This window comes from Planococcus citri, chromosome 1 (genome assembly GCF_950023065.1).
Source record: "Planococcus citri chromosome 1, ihPlaCitr1.1, whole genome shotgun sequence".
Classification (NCBI taxonomy): domain Eukaryota; kingdom Metazoa; phylum Arthropoda; class Insecta; order Hemiptera; family Pseudococcidae; genus Planococcus; species Planococcus citri.
Genome location: NC_088677.1, coordinates 52,605,230 through 52,627,571, shown reverse-complemented (window position 1 = coordinate 52,627,571; position 22,342 = coordinate 52,605,230). Strand labels below are relative to the sequence as shown.

Here is a 22,342-nt window from a genome sequence, read left to right as displayed (position 1 = left end):
CACTTTTATAACCACTTCATCATTGTCAAGAACTACCAATCTATTTCCTTAAGTAAAATTATTGTTCATTAAGCATAGTAAAATATGTTTTTTTACACGAATTCTCAAAAATCTGGTTTTTGGACGTTTTTTGAACCTCTTTTTTAACACTTTTTGAATTCTAACCACATGCGTTCAAAACCTTATAAGTCTTCTCTCTTTAAGCAATCCATTTTCAAAAGCTACTACATTAGCAGATTCTAGTGGATTCTAAATCTGCCAAAATCCGCGTAAAAAAACATAAATGTACTTGTTAATTTTTTTTCCCCGAACATTCTGGCAGAGTACCGAGCATCTGGATTTTGGCAGACTTAAAATCAACTAGAATCTGCTATGGTGGTAGTTTTTGAAAATGGATTTCGGATTTTACTAAATTTACCTACTTAAAAATAGAAGACTTTTATGGTACCTACCTATTGAAAGTTTGTAGGTTAAATCTAGCGTTTAAAAAATAGATCCAAAAAGCGTCTAAAAACAGATTTTTGAGAATACGTGTAAAAAACATACCTATCAACTTACATGGCCTTATGTACGAGTATCTACCTATTTCGTCGACTTATTGTTTATTATTTATAGTCAACTTATATGGTACCTATCTGTTTTCATTCGATTTTTCCTTGGGTTAAATTCTGAGATTCGACTCTTCGAAAAAACGTTAAGATCGCGTTTTGAACGAAGCAGCAACTAGCTACAGCTTCTGTTGAAAGTAGAAATCTGCTGAGAGCTTCAAAAAGGTACTTGAAAATACAGAGTTTTAACTACTTTTAAATTTATTTTCATTCCCAAGTTTATCAGAAATTTATGTTGTCTTGAAAAGGTTATTTTTCTGTAAGTAATTTTCATCAGTTTTGAATAATTTTCAGTGATTTCATTGCAAGCAAAAAAAAAAAAAAAAAAAACTCCGAGTCAATCTCTGAAATGAAAGCACTAAAAAAGTTCGTATGGTACTCGTATTTACCATAATTTATCGAACTGTACAGAAAATCACACACGAGATTATGAATAATACTTCCAAAAAACCAGACAAAATTTCGTACATGTTCACACATCCAACATACACAAAGGTTAAAAACACCGTAATTCGCAACTAACCAACCAGACGACGAAACGACGTTCGATAAAAAGTGAAAACTCTCATAAAAGACGAGCATTTCTATAGAAGTGATTAAAAATTAAAACCATTGCGGTAAACTTGGTCGTTCGTCCATTGAACTATGTACATAACACACGGCGCAAACGATTTATACATATAAAAAGATTTCTCAGTTAGTCAAACGTACCTAACGTAAAATTACCTCAGCGAACAGGTAGGGGTATAAGTAAAAGAAAACGGATATTTAGTTTGATTTGTGAATAATTAATGCTTTACTTATGCGCACCACACCATATCGTCACGGAGAGCTTTTAATACGAATACGTAATTCATCGTGCTTTTTTTTTTTTTTACTCGACGTACCTCACACATGCGATGGCCAAAAGCGAAGAAGGTGCCATTATGAACGAAAGTGTCGTCTTTAGTCGACGTAGGTAACTATTTTTTAGCTTAACATACCGGTTAAGAGCTAACTTAATAATTTCTCGAATACGTAAACGGTTTAGAAAGGCCCTTTATCTCTTCTTACCCTATTAGCATACTCAAGTTGTCGAGTTTATGCTTAAATAATAAATACCTTCGTAGACGTAGGCATAACTAACCTAGGTATACAGATACTTTGCACAGACTATACGATAATTTTTTCAGCACCGTCGCGTCGTCGAGTAGCTGTGAAAATTACACATTTGCCATATTCTCGTACACCTAGAGTAAGCTTCTAATTACGAAAACATCTCTCTCATTCCGTCTGTCGCTGTTTCACTCTCTCGCGTGTACAACATAATCGATACCCAACCGAGAGAAGAGGTACGTAAAAACGGTGGCAGTAGAGGACACGAGGGTATAGGCAAAGCAAAGGCACTAGGTAGGTAGCAAATTATAAAACAAATTAAAACCTACTCGTAAATAATTTACTATTTCCTTACACCTTCGGATACTACTTAATGCCTCGAGTTCAAATCAATTTCATTCTGACAACGTGCAACGTTTCCTTTCCATCGTCATTCGCAGTCAAACAACAAAATGGAAATTAATGAGTCGTTAATCTGAAGAAAACACCGAGTCCGATGGAGAGGAAGAAATGTTGACGGACAAAAAAAAATAAAGAGAAAAGAACACCGCTGCGATGGGATCACTGGAGGAAGATTGATCATTTGGGAAATGTTTCGTCGACCTTATTGATTTTTCGTCTTATTTAAAAAGCAAACCCCGGTATCGTTCCTTTTTTTACACGCTTTATTGCTTTCAGTTTAAAAATACTTTTTCAAATGTCAAATTAAACGCGTGTGCGCCTAACGTAACGTCTTCGTCGCGTCTTGAAAAAAAAAGCCAAACTAACGAAAAAATTTCACACCCGATATTATTTTCCCTCCCACTACTCGAGAGATCATTCAATTAGAAAATTAGCCCGCAAGTAAAGGAGGAAAAAAAACATCTATTTCCTTGTCATATTTTTTTCCTCTTCAAAACCGAGGCTCGATTCGAGTTTATTTTCAAGAGGAAAAATACAGCAAAGGTTACGATTCGTTATTTTATTAAAAATATACGTAAATACCCGGCACAAGGTGATTCGAAAATTTACTCTCGACGAAAAATAAACTAACAACTCGATTCGCATCTCCGGTTAGGGAAATACTTGCATCTGCATCGGATAAAAAGTATCAAACTGGTATAAATTCGCGTATGTAATATTTCCTTATCAAGAGAAAGCTTGATTAAATTACACCAATTAAATCGAACTACAATTTCCACCGACAAAAATTAAATCCCCGAGAGAGAAAGCGTGCTGGAAAAAGTTTTCAAATTAAAACTTGATAAAAAAAAAAAAAAGGAGGAAAGGAAGAAAAAAAAGGCGAATCTTTTTCCAACTAGATGAAAAGTATTTCAGTGTTCATTGTTTTCATCGTTTATGCAAAATGAATTGAAATCTTTTCCAGCTTCAAATGAGAACAATGCCTTCATTGAAAGGAATATTACTCGAGCATTGAAGCGGAATATCGGCCAAATTAAAAAAATGTCGATGTATTAAAGTAACAATGTATCGATTTCGGTCGATATTAAGTTTCGTTATTGCTTTCGTGGGTATATTATTCTTCATAAAGCTTAGCATAGTCTGGAATTGAAAATTGAAAAACATTTCAATCACAATTTGGTTTGCATCGATGGTAAAAAAAATGATACTAAAACTGGAACACTTGGACATGTACATAGATACAGATAGGTAATCATGGTTTCCCAATTCCTCGCCAAGAAATACCAACTTAATATTAAGTACTTATAGACAATCTTAACTACGGTTTGTTCGCTGCTTGTCTCAGTAAATAATTTTTTTGACTGACAATTTTCTAAATTTTTTTCATCAGTAGGTACGAGAGAAAATTTCAAGGCTTCGAGAATGAAAGGCGGATTTCAACACAGCCACGCCCCAAGTCACAAATTCAAAGGAAATTTTATAAAAAATTGTATTTCTTTAAATTTTTAATATTTTCATTTCTGTTTCAGGATTCATCGAAATGAACTTTTTTCAAGAAAAACCTTATCCGATTCCTCAAACCAATTTGACGCCCTTTTGTGCAACCCCCCCCCCCCCGTTGGAATTTTTTTTAAATGTAGGTATACAATTAATTAATTGAAGTCTGCACACAATTTTAGGAAATTTTTCATTTCTCGTAAGAATGGTTCTGAATAACTCCAAATTCTCAAAAAACCTTCCTCGGTTCCCAAACAATTTTGGTTTACTTGCATGAAGTACCTACCTCTCAACAAAGTTGAAAAAAAAAATCAAAAATATTGTTTTTAACCGAGGAGTGGTTTTTCTCGAAAATGGGAGACATTCAGAAAATCTGACCAGAAATGAGACATTTTCAGAAGTTCTTCATCTACAGACTTCAAGTTTTCATTTTTAAATTTGGTTTCTTCCAATTTTGTGGGCCTTTGCGCAAGAAGATCAACATTATTGGAGGATCAAGGAAGATTTCTTCTTGAAAGGTGGTTTCATAGAAGAATTCTGATACAGAAATGGGAATTCACAAAAAAAATTACCAACTTTGATTTATTCGATTTTTCTGTATTTTTTTCAGCACTGCGCAGAGCTTCATACAAAGGGAGCAAAACAGCCTAAGGAAAGGGGGGGGGGGTTATTCCTATAAAAAGGAATTATTATCTGAAAAGTTGCCTATACATTATCCTTAAATAGATCTACAAATGTATAAAACGATTTTTCCCGTTGTGCCTTAATCATCGATCAATTTCAAAGATCATTCCAAGTCACATCACCGAAATTTTCCCAAGCAATTGAATCCATCAGACACAAAATTGAAAGAGGGTATCTTTGCCAGACCTGATATTCGAAAGCGGATCAAGTATCATCATTATGAAACGAAAATGACAATCAATCAAAGAGGAATTCACTGCAGACAATCAACTTATGATTTTACAAATTGTAAGTGACTACTTTTCAAAGTACGATCATGTTTGGAACCCGCCCGCCCCTCCCAAAAAACCCTCCATCCGTATCCGTAACTGCCTCAGGTACGCAAATATCTCGAAAAGATACGCACAACACTGCCAAAGCAACACCACATAGTAGATACATACAATAAAGTGCAAAAACCATAACATGAAAACCCACATTAGAAGTTATCCTTATTCGAGCATTGTTTAATAAGTAAAACTATTTGTTATAAGATTAAAAGGCATATTCGAAATAGTTGGGTATTTTAAAGGCAGAAAACGAGCTACGAATACTGAAGAAAAGCTCGTTTGAACGTTCAACGATATTCGTATACTTCGCGGGCCGTATATATATATAGACTTTGGTGAACCAAAAGTACGAGTATTTCTTCGAAGTATACGTAAACCTCATCAAGGCCATAACAACGCTGGTATTTCCTCTTGAGCGAAAAATTCCCTAATCATAGCCGCGTCAAACCACAACAAAAGTGATCCCAGAGCAGAGGGAAATTGGGGCGAGTATGGACCTACACTCTACAGTCCTATCATACGCATCGTATCGATCTATTTGAGCCCAAGTATACGGAGAAAAAAAATTCTTGACTCGAATCAATTCATCTGACGACGACGACGATACATACACACGTAAAACAACCCTCATATGTTTCACGTCGAGATATATATGCGTTGGAAAATTTCCCAAAACAGCCTACAGGTATAAATCGCAGAAAAACCGAGGGAAAACTTTACGTCTGGAGTAGACCTCAAAGTAACGATGAGGCAGAGTAGGGAAAAAAACGAGTCCGCCTCTTTCCATCAGTGCCGGATAACAATTGATGATCCGTAAATGTGAAACTTTGCAGCATCGAGATTCGCTCGCACATTTTCCTTCGTACTACTTTTGCTCAGCTTTTTCGCAGCAGTTTTTATCACCAAAAAGGAATACGAAGAGAAAAAAAAAACAACAATCCTAACAATAGGGTTTGTATAGTATAGCTGACGGCATTAATATATTTCGATTTCATTCGCTCTCCCAATCGTTGTTGTTGTCGTCGTCGTCGTCGGAAGCGCATTTGAAAATCTTCCAAGTTACCGGAGTAAACTTAATTTAGATTATTTTTATATTTTTCCTCGTTTTTTCCCTTCCCGTTTAATTTTTTCATTCATTTCGCAGTTGTCGTCGCGAGCGGTTCTTTGACGACGACGAGAACGACGTCGACGTTTAAATTCCATCTTTTACACTAATCTCATCTATACCTACAGCGACGCGACTTATGGAATTTCATTAATTTGAGACACTTTAACCCTAATCGCTGGCTAATTTTCCTCATTTTTTGGATAATCAGGTGTTAGCGAAGGTCTTACCCTGCGGAAACAAATGTCAATGTCGACTGCTGTTGAAATTAATTCATACCTACTTGAGTATATATTTTTTTTTCGAGAGTAAGTAAGTAAGTAAGTAGGTAAGTGTACGTATTCAATATTCATATTAACGAAATCATGAGACTGATCATTTACTACGAGTACAATATTTTTATTCGCTTTTTCCCCCCAGTCGTGGGTGACTTTCCACCGGCTGTGAAGAGTTCCAAAAATTGCGCTACAAATTCGTGCCTGGTTCTTATGCGAGTGATTTAACGCTTAATATACTTTCTTTCAAACGGGGAGTAAAAGGGCGAAAATCTGAGATTTTTGAATTCGCTTTGCACAACACAGTCGTAGTCGTAATACGCCTTAGTTTTGTTCTGAAAAAGAATAATTTTTCAAAAAGTTTTTCACAAAGCATTGAAATTCTGGCGGCAAAAACAAAGAAGTAATAAATTACATTCTTTGGAAATTTTCGCTGTGTTTAGCTTGTCGCCTGTGCCGCCATCTTATATATAGGAACGTATAAAAATTTAACCCGAGTTCTTTTTTTTTTTGGAAAAAGTTTTATAAAAGTTTGCCGAATCATCACTTTTTGAACGTATTTCCATCTTGCCTTTTCTTTGGTTCTTTATTTTTTCGGCGTAATAATCGAACGTGGTCGTACGTGAGTATTTGATGTTGCTAAGGTTATGTAAGTAATATACTTTTTGCTGTTAAATTTTAAATTTTTTGAAAAATGTTGGTAAAGCATTTTATTTGTTTTGGTCTCTTGGAATTATAGATTTTTGTTTATTGTTAAATCAAATTTACTCGTATTTGCGATGAATTTTTGTTTAGCCTATTTTTCAGTTCAAAAATTATACTCAACTTGAGCACTGCATTTTTCACGAAATTGATGATTTACTCATGATCATTCTATTACGATGAATCATGTAAGTACGTATGTACGCGCTTGTATGTGTGTGAGCGAGCGAGTGAGTGTGTGATACGTTAAAATGCTAGTCATCTTATACATTCAAGGTTTCAAAATTAAAAAGAAAAGTGATGTTTAAAAGTTTTTGCATTCGTTTTTCTTTTCATTTTTAGGCTATTTCAATTGTTTTTAAAATTAAAAAAAAAATTTATGCAAATATGTACTTTGAACACAGCAGGCTGTGGTTGTCTTTTTTAAAAATACGTGTTCGTTTTTCTTTTTTACCTTTTAATTTTTATTATTTTCAATTGTTTGTACGTTCTCATGCTTACAATTCTTTTCTTTTCAAATAAAAAAATGAATTATTATTTAAAAAATAAATAATTGATGGCTGAGTCACTTTGGTGCTTCTGATTTGGGTCCCCAAAGTGCCCCGTTTATTACTACTACACTATACAGTTTTAAATTTTCAAAAATATATTTATGATCAATGCAAACGAAATTCACAAACATTACCCATTACTTGACATGATCAATTTTTTTTTTTGTTTCAGAAACGATTTTATAAGTAGATAATACTTACGTAAAGTTTAAAAAAATCATGTTTTAAAAAATCAATTTCAAAAAATCGTTTTTTATAATTTAAAGCTGATATATTTTTTTAAAAAAATCGTTTTATCGTCTTAGAAAAAAATCCGATTTCAAAAAAATGTTTTTTTATTCTAAGCGTTGCTGTCTTATGTGGATGAATTCGTTATGATTATGGGTCGAAAATAAGGTACAATTTGTTTTTAAATTAATTTCCAGACCTTCTAGAGAAATTGAAAATTGTATTGGGGGCTTAGAATAGCTGTAATTGGTAACATTTGAATAGGAGGGGGGACCGAGGGGTTGACAAGATTTATATCGATTCGTGCAAATTTCAAAAATTTCCTACGAACAGAGATTTTTGACTTTTTGAAAATTTTTCTGCTTTTAAAAATATACTTAGTAAAAAAAAGCAGTCGACGTGTCCTGGAAATGGGCTCAAATGGGGATAAGCCCTTCAAACAGGTCGAAAACAAGCCAAGAGTTGAAATCATGCCGAAGGCTCCAGAATGGCCCAAAAAATGGTAATACTTTACTAACCGGTTCGTCTAATTGGAGGGACTGCGTCGGTGAAGACGCAGCAATTCCAAACAAATTTCACTTCCAGCTGCCTACCTACAAATAAGTTGTAATAATTTGAATTTTCTCCCCAGAATACATAGTCTGGTCAAAAACCTCCATCGACTCGTCTTCCCACGAATCCTCTCAAATATGAATAAACTCTCTAATTCAAATTCATTCATTGTAAAACTATATTTCGAACTTTGCACAACACAATTTGTACCAAGTCGAACACTTTGTCCGGACCCTCCGGGCGTGGTACGGACCAAGCCCGATGAAAAAGTAATATTCACGCTTGGTCCGGACACTTCGGAGATAGTACAAAATCGGCTGTACCAACCCCAAATTGTACAATTTCGGACTTGGTACCCAACATATACATGATTGTTTTTTAATCGTGTTATTTCATTATTGCTTTATTTGCATGTTTTTTTTTAAAAAAAAAGAGGGGGTACTTTGGGAATTCCCACTCTTGGGGTCCCAAAGTGCCCCGCCTGTTTTCCAGATTCTCTTCACGTTTGATAAGACTTTCAAAAATATTGTGTTTTTTTGTTTTTCAAGTGCGCCCTTCGGGACTTGGCTACCCGTAATATTCATACAAATTATCATCCGTAGGTACATAAGTAATAACTAATTTTTCTTATGACTTATTGAAGTAAGTTATTTAGATACCTCTATGAAATGATCTTTCAGGTAATTTGGATAATACAGGGTTTTCCGAAAGAGGTGTAGGTAACTCGCCTGATCAAGAGTAAAATGCCAATCAAGCTAATTCAGAGTCCATTAATAATCAGAAACCACACATCGAATCTGTTTTTAGGGCAGATATCTCAAATGTAATCCTCAAAGATTGCTTCACTCATTAACCATTGCAGATAAATTGAATATACGAGTATCTATGTATATGTAATTGCTTCATGTAGCAGAACACCGACGGGAGCAAAAAAAGATCATTTTCAGTTCAAGCCTAAGATCTAAATTCGACGGAGCTACTAGTAAAATCGGTTCAAATTTTTCAAGCACTGCAGAGCCTTCAATTTTGCACATGAATCGAACATGAACATAACCTTTCTCGCAGAGAATTTCAAATTCTACGAATCACACCAAGTTCATCTTCTGCTTGACGTTCAAAACCGAACGCGCTGGAGCACTCCAAAACAATTCAACCTTGAGTGAAAAATGAAAAATGACCGCCAAGAATCAACACTTGAATTACCACAATCGGAAAATCAATTCAGACCAGTTTAGTTCTAATTTCTGTATTATATGTACTTGAACAATAAAAATTATCCAACACCTGTTACGGAACACCCTGTACATTTGATTTTTTCCTCGATCAGCGCATAATCTTCGAAGAACGCGCTATACTAATACTTTTCGCTTCGCTCCATCGCCTCGCCAACAAAAACTTATCCAACCCAGCTGAAAATCCGGACTAAAAGCGCAACTTATTTTCTAATTAAATATTACGAAACGTAAACAAAGACACCGGCAGGACTCGGTACAATCAGGCAGAAGCGGAGCAGTATTATGAGGGTGGGAGGGGGGAGGGGGGGTGATGGAGGAGACGGTTGCACAAGTTCAAAACCGAGAAATATAAGCACAAGCACAGCTCCGGAGCGGGATGAATATCAAGATGAAAAATGACCCAGATTTGATTAATATTAATAGAAAAAGGAGAAAGTCAAGTACTAAAGAAAACATTTCGCAATAAAACTTTTCCACGGTTAAAACTTTACGCGGCGCGAATATTGTTGCCGCGAGTTTTAAAGTATACGAATTTTCAACTTTACACGCCTTTCTCGCCGCCACTTTGCTCGTAATACTCAGTCCGACCAAGGCGGAAAATTTTTCATGATTAAAAAAAATGCTTATTCGTTGGTAAATCAACGCAACGCGCGGATAATACACAAACCGGGGACGGTGCAGTGTATGTTTTTCTACCCTGAGAAATTCGACGCTCTGCTCGGGAAAAATTAATACGAACGGAAGACGGAGAAGAGCGAAATTCTTCCCAGCACACTCGAAGACTGCTGCCGGTTCTTCGGTACGAGGTTTATAGAATATTAAAAAATACCTACCGCCATTGTGGAATCAAAACAACCTTGACGCGGGGGAGTTCACAGCAAAAAAAAAACGGTGAAAATTCACCACCAGTCACGTCTTCACGTCTCGAGTAGGTTACAAATCGCGTGAATATGTAAACAACGATGCTGTACGCCGGATGAGAAAATTTCGCTTTGCTAGGTAGCTCAAAGATATAGAGATGACAAAATACGGTTATAATAAAATGACACCGCAGAGCCCCGAACGCGACGCCGACGGATGTTGGTAAAGTTTCCTAATGCTTTTACGTAGTTCATATCGCGCGCTATGGTCATCTCTTCGCTTTTTGGCAAACTCTCCCCTCATCTCCTCCCCTAAGCTGTCTTTTCCTCTTTGGCGTATCTTGTATACTTTGGCGTAGTTTGCAATTTTGAAACTTCATCTTTCTGCGTTCTACGTACTATTTCTGTTTCGCTTCGAGATACCATCGTGTCATATTTCGTATCAATTTTAACCGCAATGAGACGTTCAGATGGCAAGAATTCGTCTTCGCGTAATTCGCTCGTTTTTAGCCAATTGAAAATTTTCTACCTACAATTTTCTCTTGACGATATCATTTTCAAGGTAACCTGACGGATATGCGAGTATTTAAGCCATCAATAATGTCACCTGAGCCAAAGGAATTGGAAGAATATTGAAACGTTCGAAAAATTTTCGAGTAAGTGAGTGCTTTCAACTTCGACGTCCAAATTAATGCTTACGTTAGCAAGCGTAAAAAACAGCCAATCGAGCCAATTTCAAAATAATTTCCTTACCACTAGAAAATTTTCGATTTTTCACATTTTTTCTCTTGGGTGCCTGTAGCTAAATATTTCGGTCAAAAAAGAAAATCATTCAGCCACATTTCGATTTTTAGCTGTCCAAATCATTTTCCTTCCACGCTTTTTGAAGAAATTGTAAAATTCTGAAATAATCGAAAATCACGCAGAAGGCTCAAAAATCTTTCCAAAGGATGAAATTCAGATTTGGGAAACTTTTCATCATTTCTACTGAATACATATTTTTTCAAAAAAGCAAAAATCTTTAGAAAAAGGTCAATTTTAGATTTTAAAAAATCCCCCAAAAATCGAAAAATCAATTCAGGTAGCTGGAATTTTATGAGCTCATTTTCCAGCCAACACATAGAGAAAAAAGTGAGTCACTCAAATTATGATAAAGAAAAGGAAATCCTTTCACTTCTAAATATCAAAACAAGCGTAATGCCTATAAAAAGAGATGAAAAAAACAAGAATAAAAACAGAGAGCTAGAACGAAAAAGCCTTCCACACGTTCTTTATCCTTTACACATATTTCAAAAAAAAAAAAAAAAAAAAGGCAAAAAATGAGCAGGAAACACGAGCAGGTAAAAATGACGACAGCAACGAAAAAACGCATAACCTTCAATAAAGGTACCGACCGGTCAGCTGAACGAGAGAGTTGAAAAGTCTCGTATAGTTGTACGATGCGAAAAGGAAGAGAGGAGGGAAGGAGACGAAATATACGGCGGTAAAGTTTTTATATATTGGACTTTCTCGTAAAGGTACACATAGTTTATACGGTACAGAGACAGACGTAGAGGCAGTAGAAGAGAGAAAAAAAAAGAGAACAAATTTTAGGAGCTTTTGTTGCCTCGAGGGACAAACAATTCTTTTGCACTTTTCACATTTTTGTTGAGAAGGAAATTTACTCCTACGAGTACCTGCTGGTATTGTAAGATAATCGGCAAAAATCGAGAAATTTCGCCCTTTCTGGAGGAATCATTTTCATTTCTAATTCAGGGAATTTTAAGAACATAGGTAGATCTTCACGAGTTGATCATTTTGTAATTACTGTATTCAAATAGATTTTATATATATGCTTTCAAATGAAAATATTTTGCCTCGTTTCGCTCAGTCATTTTTGTAGAAAATGGAATATCGTAAAAAAAAATTATAAAAAAAAAGGATTGCAATAATAAGTTTTATCACATTTTTTTCAGTAAATAGGCGAGCTCTTTAATTACACGGTTCCGAAAACGAGAGTTTCAATCGTTTGATTCGAGACTACTTCAGATCACATCGAAGGGATGAATATTCAGTGGTCACAGTCTTTGTTAATTTACAAAAAATTGTTTTACAATTTCAAAATTGTTCTAATTAACTAGGTATATTTTTAAATACTTATTTTGTAAAATGTAGTGAGATATTTTTTTGAACTTTTCATTTAAAATACGTAAGTACCTACTTATTATGATATGTCTGGAAATGAAAATTGAGAAAAAGTAAATTTAAAAAGTGGAGAGAAGACATCACCTAGTTTTTAGTAGAGAAGAATATGAATAACCAGCAGTATCTACAAATATTACAAGGTCATCTTTTCACCACAATGCATAAATAGGTACCGCATTAGTTCAACGTTCATGTTTTAACTAACATAACGATCCTGAACATGAATCTCGATTAGTGCAGATACGTAATTACGTACCTCACCTACGTATAAGTATGGTCGTTGGGTGTCCGTGGAGTTGTAGTACAAACTTCAGATTTTGATATAATCGGAAACAATTTTTAAAAAAGTAAGATAAACAAGTTGCCTATTTTGAAAATTGAAGGGACAAAATACGTTTTCAAAATCCAAGAGCCAAAACCCAATTTTGACCATGGGGGTCGGTAGTACTTTGAAAAATGAACAAAATTGTCCATGACTTTTTGCGTAACTTGCAAATTGAAGGGATTACAAATGATTTTCAATTTCAAAAAATCGTCATGTAAAAAAAGAGGCGGAAATGAACAAATTTTGTTATGATTATTTTTTTTCTTACTTTAAAATTGAATAAGTTTTTGAAGCTCAGAAATTGTAAATTTAATGAAATTTTTAGCAAATCGAAAATTGTTGAGCTTCAAAAACTTTTCGAATTTTAGAGTAAGAAATAAAATGATCATAACATTTGTTCATTTTTTGACGTAATATTCATTTCTGCATTTATTTTTTTCAACACAACCTTTTGAAATTGAAAATCATTTGTGGCTCCTTCAATTTACAAGTTAGGCAAATGTCATAATAAGTAATTTTGTTCATTTTTCAAAGTACTACCGACCCCCATGGTAAAAATTGGATTTGGCTCTTAGATTTTGAAAACATAATTTGCCATTTCAATTCTGAAAATTAGCCACAATCTGAAGTTTGTACCACCACCCCCCCCCCCCCCCAACACCCTGAGTCTAAACATTTTACAATCTTATGCTAATCTCCAGATTAGAATTCGATAGAAAATGTTTGGAACTTTGGAACGAAATATATAAAAATTAAAACTATCACGTTCAACTTCACTATCATCAGTTACAGAGAACTAAAAAGAAAAACTTCGTTAGAATAATTACTTATGTGTATTGTCGCAGTAGGTACAGCTTGAAATTAATAGAATTATGTATACTTAATAAAATTCATGATGACAAATTGTTATTCATCTCCACTGTAAATGTAGGGATAATAATTAATTTTATATCAACTTACAATTAGTGATGTTTCAACAGCATCTTGAAAGTAAATTGTGCTCATATTCTCTGTATCATAGGTTCCAAACAATATAGCCTTTTTTTGCCTTTAAAAAATGCTTAAGTAGTAAAAACAGACTTTCAAAAACAAATATTCTCATCCAACAGTTCATCTCTTCAAATTGAATCTTATGGATTTTCCATAAATCGACAATTTCTGGTGGCCATTTACTAAACCAGAAAAATTGTCATAAGATGGATGGCGATTCTTGCATCCTTGATCTCAGCTTCCTCAAAGTTGACAAGAAACCTTCCTCATGGCAGGATAGAGCACTCAAGTATAATAAACCATTTGAAAGCAACTTGAAAAGATGGAGCGGGTTTTGCGCCAGGAGGCAACTTCAATCGAGACAGGACATATGTATTTAGAATCAAATATTTTAACTCGACATGCAAAAAATCCCCATCAATGATATTTCTAAAACACATGTCTACTTTTTATCTGTGATTTAAACCTTTTCTTGCAGACTTGAACCGCATTCTTACATGTTTGTACTGAGTTTTTGAATTTTAATTCATAGCTGAAAAAGGTGCCCATCACAAATCACATAATATTATTGAGGCATTCTTCTGAAAATAATCGACTTATTGTTAATGTTTCACCTTCCCTGATTTATTCGTTCACGTTGTAATTTAATTCAGAGTATAGAATGGAAAAACCGAAATCGCTACGCGCAGAATACAGATACCAATGTAGATATTATAGGTAATTATTCGTGCAGTAAAATGTTTTTTTTTGTCAAGTCAAAATACATGAATCGTAATCTATTTCTTGTATTTTATATGTAACTCATTAATTAAATATTGCAAACTGGAGAGACTCTAAGTTTATAGAATCTACATGGTATCTTAGCAAGTTCGGAAATTGAATATACGAGTACTCTCACTTCTCAGGGTGTCTAACAAAATTTCTCCGAAAAAATGCAGTACTTTTACAGTACCTTTTGCATTACTGTAGTGGAGACTAGGGACTCCTGGTTACCTACCTAGTAGGCTGGGGGTAAGCTAACTAGATTAGCGCCCTCTGGTGGATTCGTTCCATCCAGAGGTAGACCCTGCCGAAAGCTCCTGCCTCTGTGCAGTTCTTTTATTATCTTTGACGTAGCAGCTTTAACGCTGGCCGCTATCTGTCTGTGAAAGAACGCTCAGCAGAAGAATACCCTGTATTGTACTGTGTCAGACGTATGACCGTCTGACCATTTGTGCTTCATATAATAAACGTTAATAAGCAACTGGATTGTTCCTTATTGGTTGTTATAGAGTACATTGTTGGCTTTCATCATAGCTTAGGCTATTTAGTCCCCCAATCTAGTGAGGACCTCGAGAGTGTTAGAGCGTGGAGGGCACTACAGGGAGGGAAAGGTTGGAAATACCCCCAACATTACCTTATTTTTTTTATTCAGCTAATTTTTACAAGTATTAATTTAACAAGTGTTACCATCTTTTGAGGTACAAAATGAACATTTTTTTAAAAATTTTCACCAATTAATTCATTTTGAGGTTTTTAAAAAATTTTAAATCAATGATTCTGAGAAAAAGTACAGTACTTTTCAGGCAAAATGCAGTACTTTGCAGTACTTGCAGTACTGAGGATTTCAATGCAGTACTTTTACAGTACTTGCAGTACCTGTTAAACACCCTGCTTCTGTATTAAATTAAAGGCCAGTGTCACCAGTATAAGTAAGACTTCCATTTTCATGCGTCAAATCATGAACAAAATTCAACGGAAGCGCAAAGAAGCAGACAGTCGAGTATTTCGGTCCAATAAAATATTCGACAGCAGGATGGAAAGTGATCGAGGAATTTGCGCCAGGAGGCAGATGCAACTGACATCAAACCGAGATGTCAAAAAACTCGCTGAAGACATGACAGAACATTCCAGACGAATACTTGACCACAAGTACTCGTGGGTACGTACATAGGTCATACGTATCTACTTCCAATGAACAAAAGTAAAGTACCCATAGTGCCTCTTTTCTGAAAAAAAACATTGAACGACTGAAAACGCCTCGAGGATCCGCCTTTAAAACGCAGACAACCCCGTAGAACATAGCAATAATCTCTAAACGAGGAGAACACTGAACCGAACAACAATACTTGATAAAAACCGACGAACCTGAATTTAAACCCGACTACATACAATTTTAATTCCCCGTACCACTCGAGCCATATCTTACTAGCAAATAATCTAATACACTTGGACGGCGCTTACAACAAAAGCTCAAAAATACAGCCGCTTAAATATTTAAAAACCTTACGCGAACCGAGTACACAGAACAGAAAAAAAAACAAGGAAAAAAAGGTTGATAGGTAGGTAGGTAAAGAATAAAAGAACGCCATTGAGAATACTCTGTGCGCTTCTAGTAACAAGCTATGCAAAAAACGTTAATATTTCAGTCGGTTTGGTTAGTTACGATGGTAGAAAAAATTTAGCGAAAGATTATTCCTATGGGAGCGTTTGTCAGACGCATAAAAATGTATGCACACAAAACAACCAACAACTCTCCGCAAACTCGAGTAAGAGAGCAGGAAAAAAAGAACAACCTGACAGAAAACTAACGGTCAGACTTTTACTTTGGTATTACCCGCTGTCGGTTGGGTTACGTTGAAAAATTACCTCAACACCGAAAAGCAGTTAGGTTCGATATAAGAACAGGCGGATATTCGAGCAGATAGCATTTTAATGGAGTTGCGATTAGAATACCTTTTCGTCTTTTTTTTCTCGTGCTCTCCTCTGCTGTCTCTTTTTCTCTTCATCTTCTTCTCCCTCACGCCCTGTTACATTTTATCTTTTCTTTCTCTAACACAATACATCCAATATATCTATCGTGTTTTCTTCTTGTGTAACCAGTACAGATATCTACTCGAATAGCGCTATTTTCTTTTTTCGATATTAGGTCGACTTAACGTATTCGATACTCGATATTCAACGCTTAAAAGGCACCAAAAGCAGACGAATCTTTACTGATAAGTTCATATTTTACGTTGGCAGACACGTAACAGGTATTTCAAATTGAACCGTAAACTCGAGAATAAAAAAGAGAGAAAAATTCCGACAAGACGACGCGACGTGTCGATACGAGTAGCTGTATTATCATCTGACAAAATTTTACCACGAGTACCTTTGAACATTGTGCCTGGAAAGCTTGCAGCATCATATCAAGATTTGGCAACAAATTACCGAAAAATAATTATCGGATAATTTCTACTTCGTTTTTACTCCCCCATTGCAGCATCACACTTATCGTATTTAGTCGAAAAGTCAGAATTTGATTGGATTTTCAAAATTTCCATGTCCTCGTCTTATATACGAAGTTTTTATTCAACTTGAGAAGCACCCCATTTTCCATCAAAATGTAATTATTTAAAAATAAAAAAGCTACTTAGTTTCAATTTCTCAAACAGAAAATTTCCAATTGTGAGCCACCAAGTGATGGAGAAAACCAGTGTTTCCATACATATCAATGATATTTAACATTTTCAATGAGAAAAATTAGACGGGCCATGTTTCAAAAAATAAAATTAATAACCGAAAAAATAAATGAACAATGATCGATTATTGAAAATAAAGGCAACTCCAAAAAAAGAGATACCTACCTACAACTTCATAAATACACAATTCAAAATAAATCTTTGAGATTTTGAAAAAAATGCCTACGAAGACATTTTAATCCCATCCTACTCGGAAATCAGGCTCTAGGAAGGTATTTTCAGAGAAAATATGTAATACGTATCACGTTAAACACAAACAAACGTAAAAATCAAGAAATTAGGAAAAAATCAAACAGAGGGTGGGGGAAATGATAATTCTTGAAAAATTGTAATTCTATCAAAAAATACAGTAGGTATGTATGTATTTTTGTATTTTTCTAATCAACAATTCATTAAAATCTCAAAATATTAACGAATTTCCTCAAAATCTCTAAAAATCATTTCCATTATTGTTAAATCATCATTATTATTCCCTCTAGTACTCCAGTTACATCCTAAAATTCAACCATTGCCTTTCTCATTTTGGTCCTTAAGCAATATGAAAAAAACTTTCACAACCCGGTGACTTCCAATTTTCGTCTTCTTTTTTCTATACTAATCAATGATCGTATGTTTATATTTAAATCTAAAAACATGTATAAAGATTCGTTACATTTTCAAGAAAAAAATTCCTCCTCATCGAGATATAAAATTATAAACAGCTTCAACTAATCAAAACACGCATCACTAATCATTTTTACAAAGTAAGTAATCATTTTTTTACATCTTTAATCGAGTCAAAAAAGTAATACCACACAAACTTTTGGTAGGTACTTCCTAACTTATCAGTTATTTTAATCAGCCAATAATTGGAAAATTCGCTATCCAAAGGCATATTCAGCAACAAACTAGAGATAATTCATGAGTTGGAGAACATGAAAAATGACCGACTTATCTGCTTCAATTCCTTCTCGAAAAATTTTGGATTACCATTCGACATCGGAAAAACAGAAAATTAGTCTATGAAAAGTTTTACAGCGTCTAGCTCTTTCAATATTAATCTATTCAAAATCTTCCTTCAAGTATTAAGTATTAATTTATGTAAGTACGTATGTATTGACCAAAGACCAGATTTTTTTAGCAATTTTTTTACTCGATCAATAATTTACAAATCTAAAAATCATCAAATTTTCCAATGGGAAGATAATGAAGTTTCCATTCACTCACAGGGGACGAAGGATAACTACCAAAAAATAACAAATTCGAGCTGTACAGAAGAGCAGACGAAAATAATAACAATCGAAACGATTCAACTTCGTAGCTCTATCGCTTATCGTTCCTTTGGCAATTTTTTCTTCTACATTCAGATCGTATTTTTAAAAAATTTGCAATTTAAAACACTTGCAAGACACCTTTGATGGATATCTTTTGTAATAAAATTCGTTGTAATTTTTTTTCGTCAAATTTTACACCACTTTCGTACGAAATCTTTCGCATCATCAATCAAAATTCAAGCTTAGACCTTGGTAAAATTTTATTTAAAAAATTTTCTGCATGAAAACCGATCCAAACGTCTAGTTGATACGAAAATTTTTCATAAAGCAGTGAAATTTTCGACGAATTGTATCATCTCGATCAAAAATGATCGTTCTATCGATGAAAAAGTCACAACACCATAAGCGAATGATCACGACCATCTAAAAAAATAAATAAATAAAACTACACCTCAATCAGCTTGAAATGACCGCAAAATTGACGCTTTCACAAATCTCACCAATGATCAACCACTTTGAAAAAAATTCACCGCAATGCTCATCGACAAAATCCACGTTACAAGCTCAAAATCACCACCTCAGCATCACAATAAAGCTTCGAAAGCATCATACGAAGAGATAATATCATGGGAAAAATTTTTTAAAAATGAAAATAACATTAATATTACGAAGAACGCATCGATTTTTTAAAAAAACTATTATTTAATCGCGCCTGCAAATAAACCGTAAATACAACACATAGTACGTACCTGTTTAGCGAAATACTTTTCACTTTGCTAGGCTGAAAGCTGTTAAAGCAGAGACCCAACTTATCATTAAGATCACGGGAAAGCAAACACTGTTTGCAATCATCGACTCGACATTACACACGCGAAGCTGGGCGCCATGCCGGGACGCCGCCAAACTAACGAGACTAAATTAAAATGCGCGCGCATCCTTTCGCCACATTTTGTCCAATCCTGCCATCTCTGTCTTTTGCGTGAGCTTTTTCTTTATACTCGGTATCCTTTTTTACTTCGCTGTTTTCTCTCTCGCCGCAGTCTATACTTTCCATCTCTCTCGCTCCCTATTCTCTTTCTGTACAAAAGCTCACAAACCAACCGCAACGTTAACCAGCCTTATATCTCCCCTCGACAATCGGAATACCCTTTGGTTATCACGCCTTTTGATAATATTGTGTATATATGTAGTACAAACTTACTGCCGTCTTATACAGGGAGTCCACAAATATCGAGCACCTTATGTGCCAACATTGTAAGAATTCAAGAGCGATGTGAACAGTTGCACTATTGGTGGAAAAAGGCTGAAGAAGACGGAGACGCCGGAGTATTTGAAAATACTTAAGCCTTACCCGTTTTAATAAGATAAGAAATAAACACAACCAATGCTAGAATGAAAAGACGCAAAGAAACTGAAATGGAGTGAATTCATAATTGTAAGTTACATTTTTGGAATCTGTGTATCATCCAGCACCAGTTTCAACCACATGATGAGCAATAGAGAAGCATTTATGCAGATGCATGAAAAAATCAAAAGTTGGCCGGGACCACGAAGGAATACAGCATAAGTGGTTGATTACCCAATGAAATTTCAGAGTCAATAACTAATCCAATTTGTGAATCTCTGAGTAGTCTAAACTTGGATCCGGTCGGTTATGGCGCAGATAATGCTTCCGTACATTATGGTACAAATTGTTCAGTCCAATAAAAATCAACTCAAAAGAATCCGGCATTGATTAATGCCAATTGTCGTTGAAAACATTATCGTATGATGTTGAATCATTGGTATAGAAGATATTTTAGCAAATTTTCGTCTTCTGCAAAAAATGATGAAGAGTTGAAAGACGGTTTCGATTTTTTTCAATCCGAATATCGCGAGATGTTGAAATATATTCCTGTTCGCTGGTTTTCTTCATCAAATAGCAAATACGGTGGACAGAATCATCTTATGTTGAGACCCTATCAAAATTTACTTCATAAAACAATGCGAAGAAGGATGCCCTGATGCGATTTGAGTATTCATCATCATCAAGGATCAAGAGGATAGCTTATCTGATAATTCTGTACTCCAGAGCAAAAAGGATGTGAGTTCACTTTTTTTGGATTTTGAGATTTTTTACATCATTGGAAAGCTCTTGCAAACCACTTTCCATTGATGTAAAAATCTCAAAATCCAAAAAAAAAATGGACTTCCATCCTTTTTGCTCTGGAATACAGAATTTGAGCATTCCAGAATACTATACTTAATTATACATCGTCCAGCATATATTTTTGCTTTTTGTAAAGTGTAACAAGACGTTGCAAAAAAAACCTATTTTAATGCACTTCAGTTGTACCTACGAGACGATATGCCAATTGAAAACTGATAAGTATAGAATCAAGAAGATCGGCGCTGTTTTGCGGATTCAACTAATTTCAAAACAATCATGAAAATATTTTCATTTAAAAGTTTTGAGTGCCTTCTTCTCAAACATGATAAATTTTTACTATCGTGATAATTTGGCCAATTGTGTAGGCACATTGTCGCAAAATTTCGCACAATTTTTCCATTTTAACATCAATTTTATACCAAACCTCCATGATTTTGATGTCTATTTTACAATTTTTATGATAGTTTGTGCAATTTTCACAAAGTTACAAATTTTTTTGATGAGAGATATTTGTGATTAATTATACAAAAGTAATTTAATATTTATTGGCTATTTTATTTAATATTTATTCAAGTGCGTTAAATATCAATTTTCATAATGCTATTAAAAATATTATTCATTCGTTTGTGATATTAAACAGACCTCACTCTAAATGAAAAAAATTAGATATGTAAATATGTAATCTTTAGTTTAAAGTCATCAAGTAAGCAATTTTTTTTTCTTTTTCTGTTCGCCATTGACTTGCAATTGCTAGGTGTTGTATGAAGTTAATAATTAAAATGTTCTTTTTGACTAAGCGTGAAAAATGAAAAAACAAGATGCGTGGTTACGGACAAGGCACCCAATATGAACGCAGAGGTGGATTTACTTCCAGAAAGGATCAAACATTTTCCTTGTTTTGCTCACTCCTTGAACTTTCAATTTGGTCATAAGAAGCAGTATTGAAAAGTGTAGTAGTCCTGAGGTAAAAGAAGTGATTGCAAAAGTCAGAGCAATTGTGACTTTTTTCATCATAGCCCTAAAGCATCGAGGTTGTTGGAAGATGAAAATGCAAAACTCGTGGAAAATGCCAATTAAATGGGTGCAATATGTGAGTAATAGTAATTTTAATAATTTTGAACTCATTTACATTTTTTATACACCAGAAGTAGTAAGTATGTACTCTTCAAATTCTTTTCGAATGGTAAAAACTTGGTCGAGAAATTAATAATGAGAAAATACATTTTAGAATGTTCATTTTACAACACTTTTGTTAAAGATCTCAAATGATTTTTTCAAGATTTATCATAACTATTATGCATCATGGTGAATAAAAGAATTATGCTATAGCCAAGCGCGTTTGGTATTTTGTTCCACTATGTAGTTAAGGCAGAACTAACGCATAGGGGAATCACATATAGAATCAGAGACATCATTTGCTAGTGTAGGTAGCCTTTAAACATTGTAAAACCACTACAAATCAATCTTTTTTAATTAAGTACCTAGGTATTATTCCAATAGTGACGAGTAGACTGAAACTGAACCTAAATTCATATCACTTGGGAATCTCACGAAGTGTCAGCCGGACACTGAAAATGAAACTGCATCTGTATCAGAAAAGTTATGTAGCTAACATTACCTACTGCCAACAACTTCGCTACATGGGCATAATTTAGATTTATCACTTTTAATTACATTTTAGGGTTTCAACATTACTGCAGCAACGCGCAGCAGGATCACTGGAAACATGAGTTCCTCATTATAGTTGGCTTCACCATAAAGACAACTGTCTATTGATATTAAGCCAGACTATTATTCTCTTTTTTTGGTCAATAT

General features: G+C 34.5%; 1 protein-coding gene across 3 annotated transcripts in view; it reads right to left on the bottom strand.

The window, feature by feature from the left end:
- Positions 1-22,342, bottom strand: part of mbl (muscleblind) — a 368,573-nt gene that overhangs the window by 328,552 nt on the left and 17,679 nt on the right. Inside the window, exon 1 of one of the 3 annotated variants that reach the window (XM_065346119.1) lies at positions 19,128-19,257. The exons of 1 other annotated variant lie outside the window; for it this stretch is intronic. The gene's annotated coding sequence lies outside the window, so the exon portion shown is untranslated. Of the gene's footprint in view, positions 1-19,127; positions 19,258-22,342 lie in introns of those variants that run through there. One more of the 3 variants, XM_065346120.1, reaches the window with a different exon arrangement.